We start from the raw sequence: 13,044 nt of genomic DNA on the forward strand, positions 1-13,044 counted from the left end.
TTCAGATGAAGGCTGTTATAGGTGGATATAAGAAACCCATTATTTAACTATGGCAAGTCTGGTTACGTCATCTATAGTAATAATAATCCAAAATTATGGAATAGCATTTGGTTAATGGGACCACTCAAAGCGCTTTAACACTACATGACATTAGCCCATCATTCATGCCCATTCATACACTGGTGGGAGGGGCTAAGGTTCCACCTGTCCATCAGCAGTAACTAACCTTCTCACTCACTCACACACACCGTAGGCACAGCTACAGGAGCAATGTTGGGGTTAAGTGTATTGCCCAAGGACACATCGACATTGGGCTAGCGGAGCTGGGGATCGAACCGCCGGTCCTCTGATTGAAGGACGACCCACAGTCAATATCTCGTCGTATATTTTATTTACTGCAGATTATAGGTAAAAAAATCGTTGCTGTGATGCGATGTGAACATGTGATTAAGGGTGTACAAGCGCTCCTTTTCACTTCCCCGGGCGGAGCCCCTACCGTCTCTCTCAAGCACCAATAAAAACCAATCGGCAAAGGCGGCTCACTCCGCATACTCACTTCTCTCTAATGGTTCCCTGTTGCAGCTTGTATTAAGTTAAAGTCTCTGTTGTTTGCCGCTAGAATGGCCACGAACACACAGGGCAATAATAAAGATGCTCAGTTTGTTTTCCTGTCTCCATTGGCCTTGTGTTTTATCAATGATTAAAGTGGTTTGTTGAGGCGCACGCCGTTCAGCCCATGGAATCTGATTAAGCTCTCGTATTGAAAGATATTATGGATTCTTATTTTCGACAATATAGAAAATTGATGCCTCATATTCATTTTTATTATTGCCACCACGTGAAAAAAAAAAAACAGTCTTTCCTCCTTTTAATGACAATATTTTTACATATAAAGAGAACTTTTTTGAACAGGATACTTTCATCCCAACAGGAATTTTTTGTGAGGAGAAAAATATCCAATTAAAGGAGAAGATACCTGTGAATGTCAAAGTTTAGACAAACCAATTAAGCCATTGGCTTTGTAATGTTCATACTACGTAACTTCCAATAATGGTCGCTCGATATATAGAGAACTGCACGTCGCTCACTTGCCCTGACCCAATAAAGAAACATCCACATTTAACGTATCAGTGGTTTGCCCAAAAATATATAGCAACATTTCTTTTCTGACAGCTGGGCTGAAAAAAATATTTTTGTTCCAAATAGCTCAAAGGCAGAGATGGCTTAAAATAAAATGTAAGGAAGACCTGTACCTGAGGCCTGTCTCACTAAGCCGGATTAATAACGTAAGTGGTCAATTTAACACCTGGAGGCCTTTTAAAGCTGCAACATAGACTGAAAGTCAACTCCTTATTTAATTCAGAAACGTCTCCTGGCTGATCGAACATCCAAATCACAATTATTTTCATGTACCAAAGACTCAAAGTGTGCAAAAAGCCTGTAAGAGAGCGCTTAAATATTTGTGTGAGTTTAGCCGACAGACTGTATATGAGAACCGGAGGTCGGCGGCTGGTTTACTAAAACACTAACATCGTGTAAAATATACCCAACGTTAGAGTTCCAGGGTTAACCGAGTATCAGGAGTAGAAAGAATCATAAATTGAGGACCAATGGTAGACAATTCGACTTACCTCTTGATGAAACATTATTCGTATGATTTCATTACGACTCATAAGCTAGAGTGGCATTTGGGAGTTCAGAATGAGAAACATATAGTACCCCTATACCAGAGGAGATTAGATATTGTCGTAAAATAACTTTGAGAGATAGGATAGGTTTCAAATTGGAGCTATATTAGCGGAGAATCAGTTGACATTAAGAGAGCATCATCTCTTTTTTATTGGTACAATACTGTGTGAGCCCTGGATTATTTCAGCCGGGGATACTGCCAGCAGAGCTTCGGAGGTGACTCATGTTTGAGGAGCTGGGTTTCAATTGGCTCTCAGACAACACTGACACTCTTTCTAGCACTCATCCTTTATTACTTTTGAGATTTTAAACATCCTGCGCAGCGCCCTTGGACACGGTTTCATTGGACAGGAACTCGGCGCTCCGGTCATGAGTGCGCGTGACTGTGATGAGGTGAGCCATGCACGCAGCCTCCTTTGGTGCCCTCAACGAACCACTTGCCAGGGGAGTGCGAGGCCGACGCATCAAATTGAGGTGAGCTGTATGTGTCCTAATTAATGTGATACTACTTTTACTTTGTGAGATAATTGGATTTTATTTAAAAATGTAGATTCGCAGATGGTATCGTTATCTGCCATGAAACACTGACCCTGGTGTGTAGCTCACACACACACACACACACACATACACTCTTGCTTGATTTTGTTCACTTTCCAGGCGAGGCGCAATTCAGAGACATTTTTTAATGTTATAACACCTCTCCTTATACCTGTGTGTGTGTGTGTGTATGTGTGTGTGTGTGTGTTTGAGTCTCCCCTTAACTCTGCTGAGATTCAATCCCATGATACAGGATGCTGGAGGCGCTGTACTTCACTACACCAGACTATCGTCAGTGCCAATCAAAACCAGAGAGAAAGACGACGACAGAGGGAGGATACATCAACAAAATTCCCTTATTGACAAAGAGTGTGGCGGCTTGCACCGTCGATTCCTTCCATGTGTGTGGTTTGTATGTTCTCCCCCGTGTCAGCGTGGGTTCCCTCCGGCTTCCTCCCACAGAAAGACATGCCGCTCAGGTTGATTGATGACTCTGAATTGCCCGTAGGTGTGGCTGTCTGTCTCAATCGGTCAGGAAGGCGATAGTCTGGTGACATGTCCGCTCAGCCTTTAGCCCAAAGTCAGCTGGGATCGACTGCAGCCGGCTGGACTCGATAAGGGATGGATGGACAGAAAAGAGTAAAGTATACATTTAAGCATTCGCATTCCTCTTGATACCCGGGATGAGAAGCAATGGTGGGCTTTATTCCTGAACTCACTTTTGCGCTTTGCTTAAACTTAAATTTGACTTATGTGTCGTGTTGATATTTAACTACGGGAGGGGCCTCGTGTCTGCAGCTTCTCCTATCATGCATAACATCATCATTTCTTTCACTTTTAAAGTGGGTTAATCATTTACTGTTTTGCTCAACAGGATGGAACATATTCTGTATAGCAATAAATAAATAAAAAAGTCAAAACAGGAGATTCAAGCAAATTGAAATAAATAATTTTTCAGAGCTGCGAATATATACGAACAGCATGGTAGTCTAGGTGTCTACGTCTTTAACCACTCATTGCATTATTTACATTGAAGGGCAGCCATATTTCATTTAATGTCGACAGCTATTTTTTAAAACCCAGAGAAAAGTGCACAAAAGGTTATTTTGGTCGCGTTTAATTCCATGTTCTTCTTTGTGTCTGTGATTGTGTGTGATTGTGTGTGATGGTGTGTGATTGTGTGTGATTGTGTGTGATTGTGCGAGGGAGAGACGAGGTAATGGAGACACGTTGTTTTCGGCAGCGTACAATAACAATCAGATGTTGATGCCGGACGGTTGAGAGAACACGATTGTACAACATGAAAAACTGAAACTCGCAAAACATCAGCCTGGTCAAATTATCTCTTTGTCTCACATGGATAATACATGAAAACGTTACAAGACCAGACGGTTCCTTTGAAATTCCAGATGTGCTCGGGCTTTTTTCCCCCAAATTCAAGTGCCCGCATATCTTGACCGAACACATCACATCGGGTCGACGACGTCCGTTCCATTTCCACCAAAAGGCAACCGGGAAAAGGTAGAAATGATTATTTTGCCCAAGTTGGGTACCCTTTGCAGTCCCAAATGTCTATCATGTGTTAAAATGAGAAATGTGATGACTGTTGAATAAAGTGTGAGTTTGGCTGAGTGCAGGCAGGTCTTGACACAGTCAAAGAATGACATGGTAGCCTACAGTTGCTCTAACGGAGGGCAGCAGTGAAGTCCAAGGACACACAGACCACACTTGGTTCACATCGTGAGTCTACATCAATCATTTGGGTAAGACACTCTGATTTTAAAACTACATAACAGGAAAGCACTTCTTTTGTTCTTAACTTCCCAAGTTACAGCACTTGGCCTTTGCAGTTGCAGGAGGAGACAAATTAAGAGGAATAAGCGTGGATCAGGTGAGGGAATCAGATGGCGGAAACTGGTGGGAACACAATGGCGCCACTGTAGCTGTTAAACGTCAATGTTAATTAATGCGTACTCTCTCCTATAAAAAATAAATTAAAAAATGCATTTTGAAACATGGAATGTAAACCTAGGAAGGTTAGTCAATTAACTGCTTAAGAACACAACACTTATATAGTACATATATAGTATGCATAACACAATCTTACCCAAGAACTATAATAAACTGAAGATGAGTCATTTATAGCTTATTATAAGCTGATTTATACAGTATCACATGAATGCAACAACTCTGTTTAGGCTTCAACAAAGAGAGCAGTCTTATGGTGCATGTTTCATTCGTGCTTGTTCGGTAGCTAAATTGGGGCATTCATTTTTTAAGGCTATTATTTGCTCATAATATTTTATATTACACATATTTAGTGCCAGTTCCTTGAAAGACAATTTAACAGTGAAGGTCATCATCACCTTGAAGCCAAAAAGGCAATGACTGCTATTTGATCACAAGGGTCAAATAGACTAAATTAAATGAGCTAGACAGAAGGAAGCACACACGCCGCGCACACGCACACACACACACACACACACACACACACACAGACAAAGTAAAACTTGACATGAAATGAAAAAGAAATGTTCATGTGTATTATCCCGAATGATTTCCCTTTTGTGAGTTTGGCTTTCTCCAAAGTTAAACACACACCTACCAGCATCTCTACAGGTATGTTTAAAGAAAATGCAACAACAAATCAAACGTTTGTTTTTCATTAGCATGCAAAGCTGACAACTGGACTGTTGTTGTAGTATGTTAGAAACAGAGTGTGTCTGACTGACTCAGAGTCAGTACTCACCAGCTCTTTGTTATTTCCCTAGAGACTCTCTGTATTTTCCTCTGGTCTCGGTACATCTATCGATTTAGGTTTGTTTGTTGTTGTTTGTTTTACTAATACACAAACAAACAAAAAAGTAATTTCTGGATTTATGAGGGAACTACGAACTGCAACTGAATGTCCTGAAGAAGGACAGTCGGTCTTGCCAACGCAGCAGCAGCAGCAGCCACCGGGGTCAATCACATAGAGGACGTATAGGAGGTCATACGGACAAACAGGAAAGTGTATTGTTCATGCTGAGCGAAGGCAATCGCCAACCCGACTCCAGCTCCGCGTGTGACGCACTGATACCAGAGTGTCAATCTTCTAGTTCGACGCTCGGGGAGTGTCAGTGGTGCGTTTCCTGTTTTATTTTGAAGTGTTCACGATGTCTCTCGCCTTCATGTAACTTCCCATCCAGCCATTGTGTGTGTCCTCCCCCATCCTTTCCTTCCTCGTGTATTTATTACCCTGACGGTTTACCTTTGCATCCAGCGTGGAGCAGTCCGCTGTTTTCAAATCAAGTTGATTTGTGAAGCACATTTTAAAAACAGCCGTCTTCGTGGTTGCGTGCGCCTTCATTGAGTGACAGCAGCTTAGCGTCCTCATCTGAAAACGAACCCCCGTAGTCCGTTTAACGCTCCGGGTGTTTGTGTCGGATACTGTTTCCCAGCCAATGTGTTTTTCATCCCCTCCCTAATGCTTAATTCATCTGGCAGCAGGCAAACAGTCGACGGCAATCCAGATATCATGTTAGTGGACGAGAGCAGGATGGTAAAGTGATGTGTGGCTGGGCAACGCTAAAATTAAAAATATCTAAACTCTGGGCGGTCCCCTGCCACGGAATTTACAACCAGATGTTTTTACGTAGCTCCCGCAAGGAGAAAGTTGTTTAAGTTTGCAAAAGAATTCAGAATTTTGTAAAATATGGGCCACAAAATTGTGTTTGAAATATGTAATTCCGTTAGAACAGCGTCACGTGCGTATTGTTTTGCAGTGCTTCCTGTTTGTTTATTATTTTTTTCCCCCCGTGCCGTCCAGATGGTGTTGTCCGTCTGCCTGATTCATGTGAATGCAACGTGAACCTGAACCAGCCCACTGACCTTTAACCCCTGACAGGGGGGGGGGGGGTAACTCAAAGACATGGAAGTTAGAATGACTCAAAGCAAACCTATCTAAAGACAACTTAAGTGTGACTACAGCAGTTCACTAAATGTGTGTGTGGGGGGGGGGGGGGTCAAACTGTCACTTGACTCACTGCAGTCGGGGACCCACAGAAGAAATTCATCATGCTTCATATATCTTAATCATTATAACGAGTCACGTACCGTAGATGGACTGCTTATGGAAAGAAGAATCACAGATCATGTCAAAACGTACGAAATATAAGTATTTTGGGAAGTTGCATTTTAAGGTTTAAAGTCTTAAAGTAAAGTAAAGGTGGTCCATACGCAAGTTTGTTTGACTGCGTCGGTAATACTGTGACACTCCATCTCTCGCCAACGTGTCCGCAGACCCCACATTAGACAGACGGATACTGTACGAGTGCTTTGACATAAGAGCGTTAAGGAAGCCTTGATGGTTTTTTCAATTGAATGAATCACTGTAATCAAATTGAGAGGCCGGTTATTTTTAGCTCTTTTCATTATAAAGTGGCATATTCAGACCATCCAATCCACCCCCTTTCGATGGAGGCTCGACGGAGTCTGAATGTGATTCGCCGCATGCCTCCACGGCGTCTTGTGTCCCATTCTTTACTTTTAATGACTGCACTAATTAAGAAGTCCTCCTCCGGTCCTGGATAAGACAGGAGAAGCAATGATGGATGGGTTTAAAGACAAAGAAAGAAAAAGGGAGTCGAGAGGACGGGAGAACCGCTCAGGGGCGGAGAGGGGATCGTGGTCTTCGTGTTTCAGTTCACAGCCTGTTAGCAAAGGTCCAGGCGGGGACACTTTCTGCTAATGAGGGGAGCGCGACAGCTTCTGGACACGCTGGGAAGCCGTGAATAGTGTTAACTGGGATAGCTGCAGGATGTGTCACACACACACACACACACGCACACGCACACACAGATTCGTACTGTACATACCTCATTTTCATCTCCTTATTTTGAAATATCTTTCTACCTTCACTTAACAATGTGACACACTTTAATATATAGTGACCGCTTAACAAACGCTGCCGTACGGATATGGAATTATAATCATACGGATTAAATACAGCTGCTGAGTATGATTAAGGGTACTTTAAGTCTTCATGTCTTCATTGGCATTTGTTATGTTGTCCTAGGCAGTAATGTAAGTGTGAGTGGGATCCACTTAGATTGATATAGCATCCTTAATAACGGTATCAGATTAAAACTTTATAAAATACGAACAGATTTTTAATGCCAAACAAGTTAAATCAAATAGTTTTCATTTGACAATTCAATGCAACTTTAACCACAACGCTAAGTATAAATTAAAAGATAAACATTTTAGGTGTCTTAAGTCTCTTCCACTTTGCTCCACTTTTACTTTTCTCCTCGAACTCCCATTTTCCGGGGGAGAAGCAGGTGGCCGTCAAACAATCGCACCTCCCAGACTGAGAATTGCACAGGAACTTTGGCCCAAGTGCATGAGCCCTAATGCGTGGATTCTGATAGGCCTGTCAACTCATTCCTGCTTGCTTTATTGTCGCTGGTCAAGTTGACTGATGGCGGCGGCCCAACGCGACCCTCGGGCCACCGGGAAGACGTCCCCCATCCTCCCCCGAAGGACCGTCCGCAAGTACTCGCACAGTCGCTCAGCCGAGGTCGTCAAGCACAACAAATGAAGACACATCTGTGTAAAAAGAAGTCAAGGAAACAAAACAACAACAACAAAAATTGCCATAGTCACATACTGAAGAAGAGCATTTCTCAAGGCGGCAGAATACCAGTTGTGGCTGCCAAATCCAAAGTCATCAACTTGGCTGGATATGATGTGCTACAGTGTTTTGTGACAAGACTTTAAATACTTTACTATTTTGGCGCTGCTCATATCTGCTGCTCATATCTGCTGCTCATTATCTGCTGCCAGCCGCTGATCTATCTGCCTTCTCGTTGGCGCTCATATCACTGTTTCCGCTCTCTCCCGGTCACTCTAATACTCATCTTAATGGAAATGAAAAAGGCCTTAAAGATCTGATCTGTGAATGTGAATTGAAAGTCTTTGCAGCTCAACGTTTGCAAAGCATGATGACATTTTACCCAGCTTCAAACTCTTAACAAACTCCATCTTCTAAATCTTGTGGACTAAAACCGCCTGTAATAACCGGTCAGCGGCAGAAAAGAGGGGCTTAGATTTGTGTCACTTTAGCTGAAAGGATGCAACACGAAGCACTTTATGAACAACATGGGTTGCGAAAAAAAAAAAGAAGACCACAAAGTAGCACATTCAATTTGAGATTCATTTATTTGCATTTTTATTGCGCCGTATGTAATAGGCCCTGGTCTGAAAATGTACCACCGTTTATCTTCGAGGGTCAACAGCCAATGATGCAAAAGAGAGGTTTTACATTGAATAATAACCGTGCATTGATGGTGCGGTTGGCGTGGAGATGAACCTCCTTGAGTTTGATGGTTCTGCTCATGGAGCGTCATGTAAAGTTCTGCATGGACCTAAAACTCCTGAAGTCCTGAACCCTGTTGGGGCGAAACTCTGGCAGCGAAAACATGATCTCACATAAATGTGCGAAATTACCCAAAGTGCCGCCACCGAAACACTTTTAATAGATTTAGGCCAAAAGCTAACATTTGGACAGCCAAACCAATTACTTAAGGCTGTTTAGAGAAAACATCATGTTTGTGCTTAAAATAAATATGTAAACAAAGACAGATTTGACTTTCCTTTATCTCCAACACAGGAATACTCTCACAGTTCCACTCAGACATATTAAAATTGGTAAGAGAGTGCTTAGGGTCAAACGATTCTGTTTTGCTGACATTGCGTTGTTTTCACCTCGAAGTCCTTCTGAAGAGGAATGGCTCTACTAACATTATTACTACAGAATCTCACAAGTATGAAAGAATACTGTTAAATGAATGAGAATAAACCCCCGTTTATTATAGTTATTCATTGTTATGTGTTTGAAACCTAGTTATATTTATTTAGCATTTGGGAAAGAGTGATATATTCCAACACAAATAACAAGTGGCTACAGTTGGTAGCCATAATGATTACACCTTATTTTGTTACTGAGCAACATCAACAGCTAATGCCAAACATTACATTAAACGTTTAAAAGAACACAGTATGTATTGATTAGACTCATATTTGTATTCACTGAAAAGTCATAACAATAATCCTGGGACAGTGAACAACTGAACTGGATGTCAAAGGGTAAACATGTAAACAGACTATGACTGAAATTAGTAATGTGTGGCTTTTAGGCTATACAAAATATACAGCATTGAATTGAATTTCCCGTGAACCCGAGTTTATTTCACCTGTTTTTTCGAGTAAGTTGTTGTTACTACTCTTTTGTTTTTCTAAATGACAAAAATGTTGTTTCTGACAGAGCACGCTTTTCCAGTATGATGGAAATGGTCATGTCTCCTTTCATATTTAATGGCAGTAGATTACCGCTGCTGTCAAGGGAGCACGTACACTTTCAGTCAAGAGAGCTAGTGAGCAGATGGAAGTAGACACTGTGTGATAGTGGGAGACACTGGGCGATTTCATTGGATATTATGGATCATAACAGGGATATTATGGGAGGCATCGCAATTCTCACCCAAAGTCTATTCGACATACAGTGCATCCGGAAAGTATTCACAGCGCTTCACATTTTGTTATGTTACAGCCTTATTCCAAAATGGATTAAATTCATTATTTTCCTCAACATTCTACACACAACAACCCATAATGACAAAGTGAAAACTGTTTCTTGCAATTTTTTGCAAATCTATTAAAAATAAAGAACGAAAACATAACATGTACATAAGTATTCACAGCCTTTGCTCAATACTTTGTTGAAGCACCTTTAGCAGAAATTACAGCCTCAAGTCTTCTTGGGTATGATTCCACAAGCTCGGCACACCTATTTCTGGGCAGTTTCTCTCATTCTTCTTTGCAGAACCTCTCAAGTTCCATCAGGTTGGATGGGGAGCGTCGGTGCACAGCCATTTTCAGATCTCTCCAGAGATGTTCAATGGGGTTCCAGTCCGGGCTCTGGCTGGGCCACTCCAGGACATTCACAGAGTTGCCCCAAAGCTACTCCTTTGTTATCTTGGCTGTGTGCTTCAGGTCGTTGTCCTGTTGGAAGATGACCCGTCGCCCCAGTCTGAGGTCCAGAGCGCTCTGGAGCATGTTTTCATCCAGGATGTCTCTGTACATTGCTGCATTCATCTTTCCCTCAATCCTGACTAGTCTCCCGGTTCCACCTGCTGAAAAACATCCCACAGCATGATGCTGCCACCACCATGCTTCACTGTAGGGGTGGTATTGGCCAGGTGATGAGCAGTGCCTGGTTACCTCCAGACATGACGCTTGGCATTCAGGCCAAAGAGTTCAATCTTTGTTTCATCAGACCAGAGAATTTTGTTTCTCATGGTCTGAGAGTCCTTCAGGTGCCTTTTTGCAAACTCCAGGCGAGCTGTCATGTAATTTTTACTGAGGAGTGGCTTCCGTCTGGCCACTCTACCAAACAGGCCTGATTTGTGGAGTGCTGCAGAGATGGTTGTCCTTCTGGAAGGTTCTCCTCTCTTCATAGAACAACACTGGAGCTCTGTCAGAGTGACCATCGGGTTCCTGGTCACCTCCCTGACTAAGGCCCTTCTCCCCTGATCGCTCAGTCTGGCTGGGCGTCCAACTCTAGGAAGAGTCCTGGTGGTTCCAAACTTCTTCCATTTCCGGATGATGGAGGCCACTGTGCTCATTGGGACTTTCAATGCTGCAGACATTTTTCTGTACCCTTCGCCAGATCTGTGCCTCAATACAATTCTGTCTCGGAGGTCTAAAGATAATTCCTTGGACTTCATGGCTTGGTTTATGCTCTGATATGCACTGTCAACTGTGGTACCTTATATAGACAGGTGTGTTCCTTTCTAAATCATGTCCAATCAACTGAATTTAGCACAAGTGGACTCCAATCAAGTTGTAGAAACATCTCAAGGATGATCAGTGGAAACAGGATGCACCTGAGCTACATTTTGAGTGTCATGGCAAAGGCTGTGAATACTTATGTACATGTTATGTTTTCGTTCTTTATTTTTAATAGATTTGCAAAAAATTGCAAGAAACAGTTTTCACTTTGTCATTATGGGTTGTTGTGTGTAGAATGTTGAGGAAAATAATGAATTTAATCCATTTTGGAATAAGGCTGTAACATAACAAAATGTGGGAAAAGTGAAGCGCTGTGAATACTTTCCGGATGCACAGTATGTCTTAAACAGAGTAGAACTCTGTTTTCCACAAAACGTCTATCCGCCTCTCTTCTCTTGAACTGGCATGCAACTTCAACACGCTCTTCGTCTTTTGACAGAGTTTGTAGAAAAGTTTGTTCCCCGCCTGTGTTGCCAGGTGATGTTGTCCTTGCACTATATGCACCCTTAACATTACACACTTGAAACTGTCGACACATCTCCAAAAAACGGAGAGAACACAACAATCCTATACATTTGTTCTTCTCCGTCTCTCTGCAGCCTCGTTGCAGCTGTACTTCAGGCGGAGACAAACAACTCTTTCGGAATACCCCTCGTAAAACTTTTTCATGCTGTTTAGGACTTTTTTTAATTTATTTTTTACCTTGTGCTGTACATTTTGTCCAATGCCCCAAATATTTAGAAAACAGGAGCTGTGTGTTTGCAGCTCTGACCCGAGCAAATGTTCCTGGAAGGGCTGATCAAGTCAATACATTTTGCTATCAGCAATCACATGCAGATTCCCTTTAGAAATTACACTTTTACACTCTCTTATCTAACTTTATTCACACATTTGCATCCGGCACTGATTAATTCTCCAAATGTCCTATTTAGACTTGTTAGCTCAGGGGGTTACTGCATGTACGTCATCAGATCATGAGTTAAAACCCAACTAGAGTACATTATTTAACTTTCCAGACCTCTATATTTAAAGCTGTACTCAAAGTTATTACAGTACATCCCTTCAATCAAGGGTCAAAGTTGCATCACCTCTTATTCCCTGTTTTTCTGTATTCTGAAGGTTGGCTAAAACAAGATGGTGGTACCCCCAATTCTTTACTTGCAGAAGCCATTAGTGCACATTTCAGTGCCTAACATTGATTTTTAAAATCAAAGTCATATTTTAAGTCCATGAACACAGACTTGCATACGGTCCTAAATGTGCTAATTGAAGTTGATTGATTGATGCTCTTCATGTTTTGTAGCTATTATCTTATTTTGTTGTTATTTTGTATGTTGATACACCTTGTGGGTGTGGGGCAATGGTTAAAAAATGTAAGAAGACTTGTATTTTGTAGTTTAATTCCTCAAGGGACAGTATATAGAAAAGTTCAAGAACATCCTCCCTACCTTTTCCAAACATGGCACCCAACTTCACCCATGAATGTCACTTGACTGCCGAGCGTTTAGCAAGAAGGCGAACAAGAGGAGAAGTCACAAAGTCACATTGCTTCACATTATTGGAGAACCACATATGTGCATTCAAATCTGGTCTGCACTTAAAGGCTCAATAGCTGGCAAACACTCTGTATCTTCTTCACACCCCGTAGCTCCCATGCGGTATCAGCCTTCATTTGCGTTGCGTTTGTTATGCTAGTAGCAGCTAATGTAGCCTTGAACTGCTGGCCTCAAGGCAAAGATGAGGAACGGGTGGAGAGGTCTGGTAACCTCACATTCTTAGATGTCGTCTTCATCTGAAGAAACAAAAAGCTTTGTACAATGTTTTGTTCATGAGGTAGTATCTCCCCAAACCTACAAACACTTTTTTGGGGGAGTTTAAAGCGGGGTACTTCCCCTTTAAAATTCCAATTCTACTTTATTTTAAGTATTTAGTGTTACGCACTAAATGGCCAGAAAGTACAGTGCCAGAAACAGTACTTCATAAAAA

This window comes from Cyclopterus lumpus, chromosome 1 (genome assembly GCF_009769545.1).
Source record: "Cyclopterus lumpus isolate fCycLum1 chromosome 1, fCycLum1.pri, whole genome shotgun sequence".
NCBI lineage: Eukaryota > Metazoa > Chordata > Actinopteri > Perciformes > Cyclopteridae > Cyclopterus > Cyclopterus lumpus.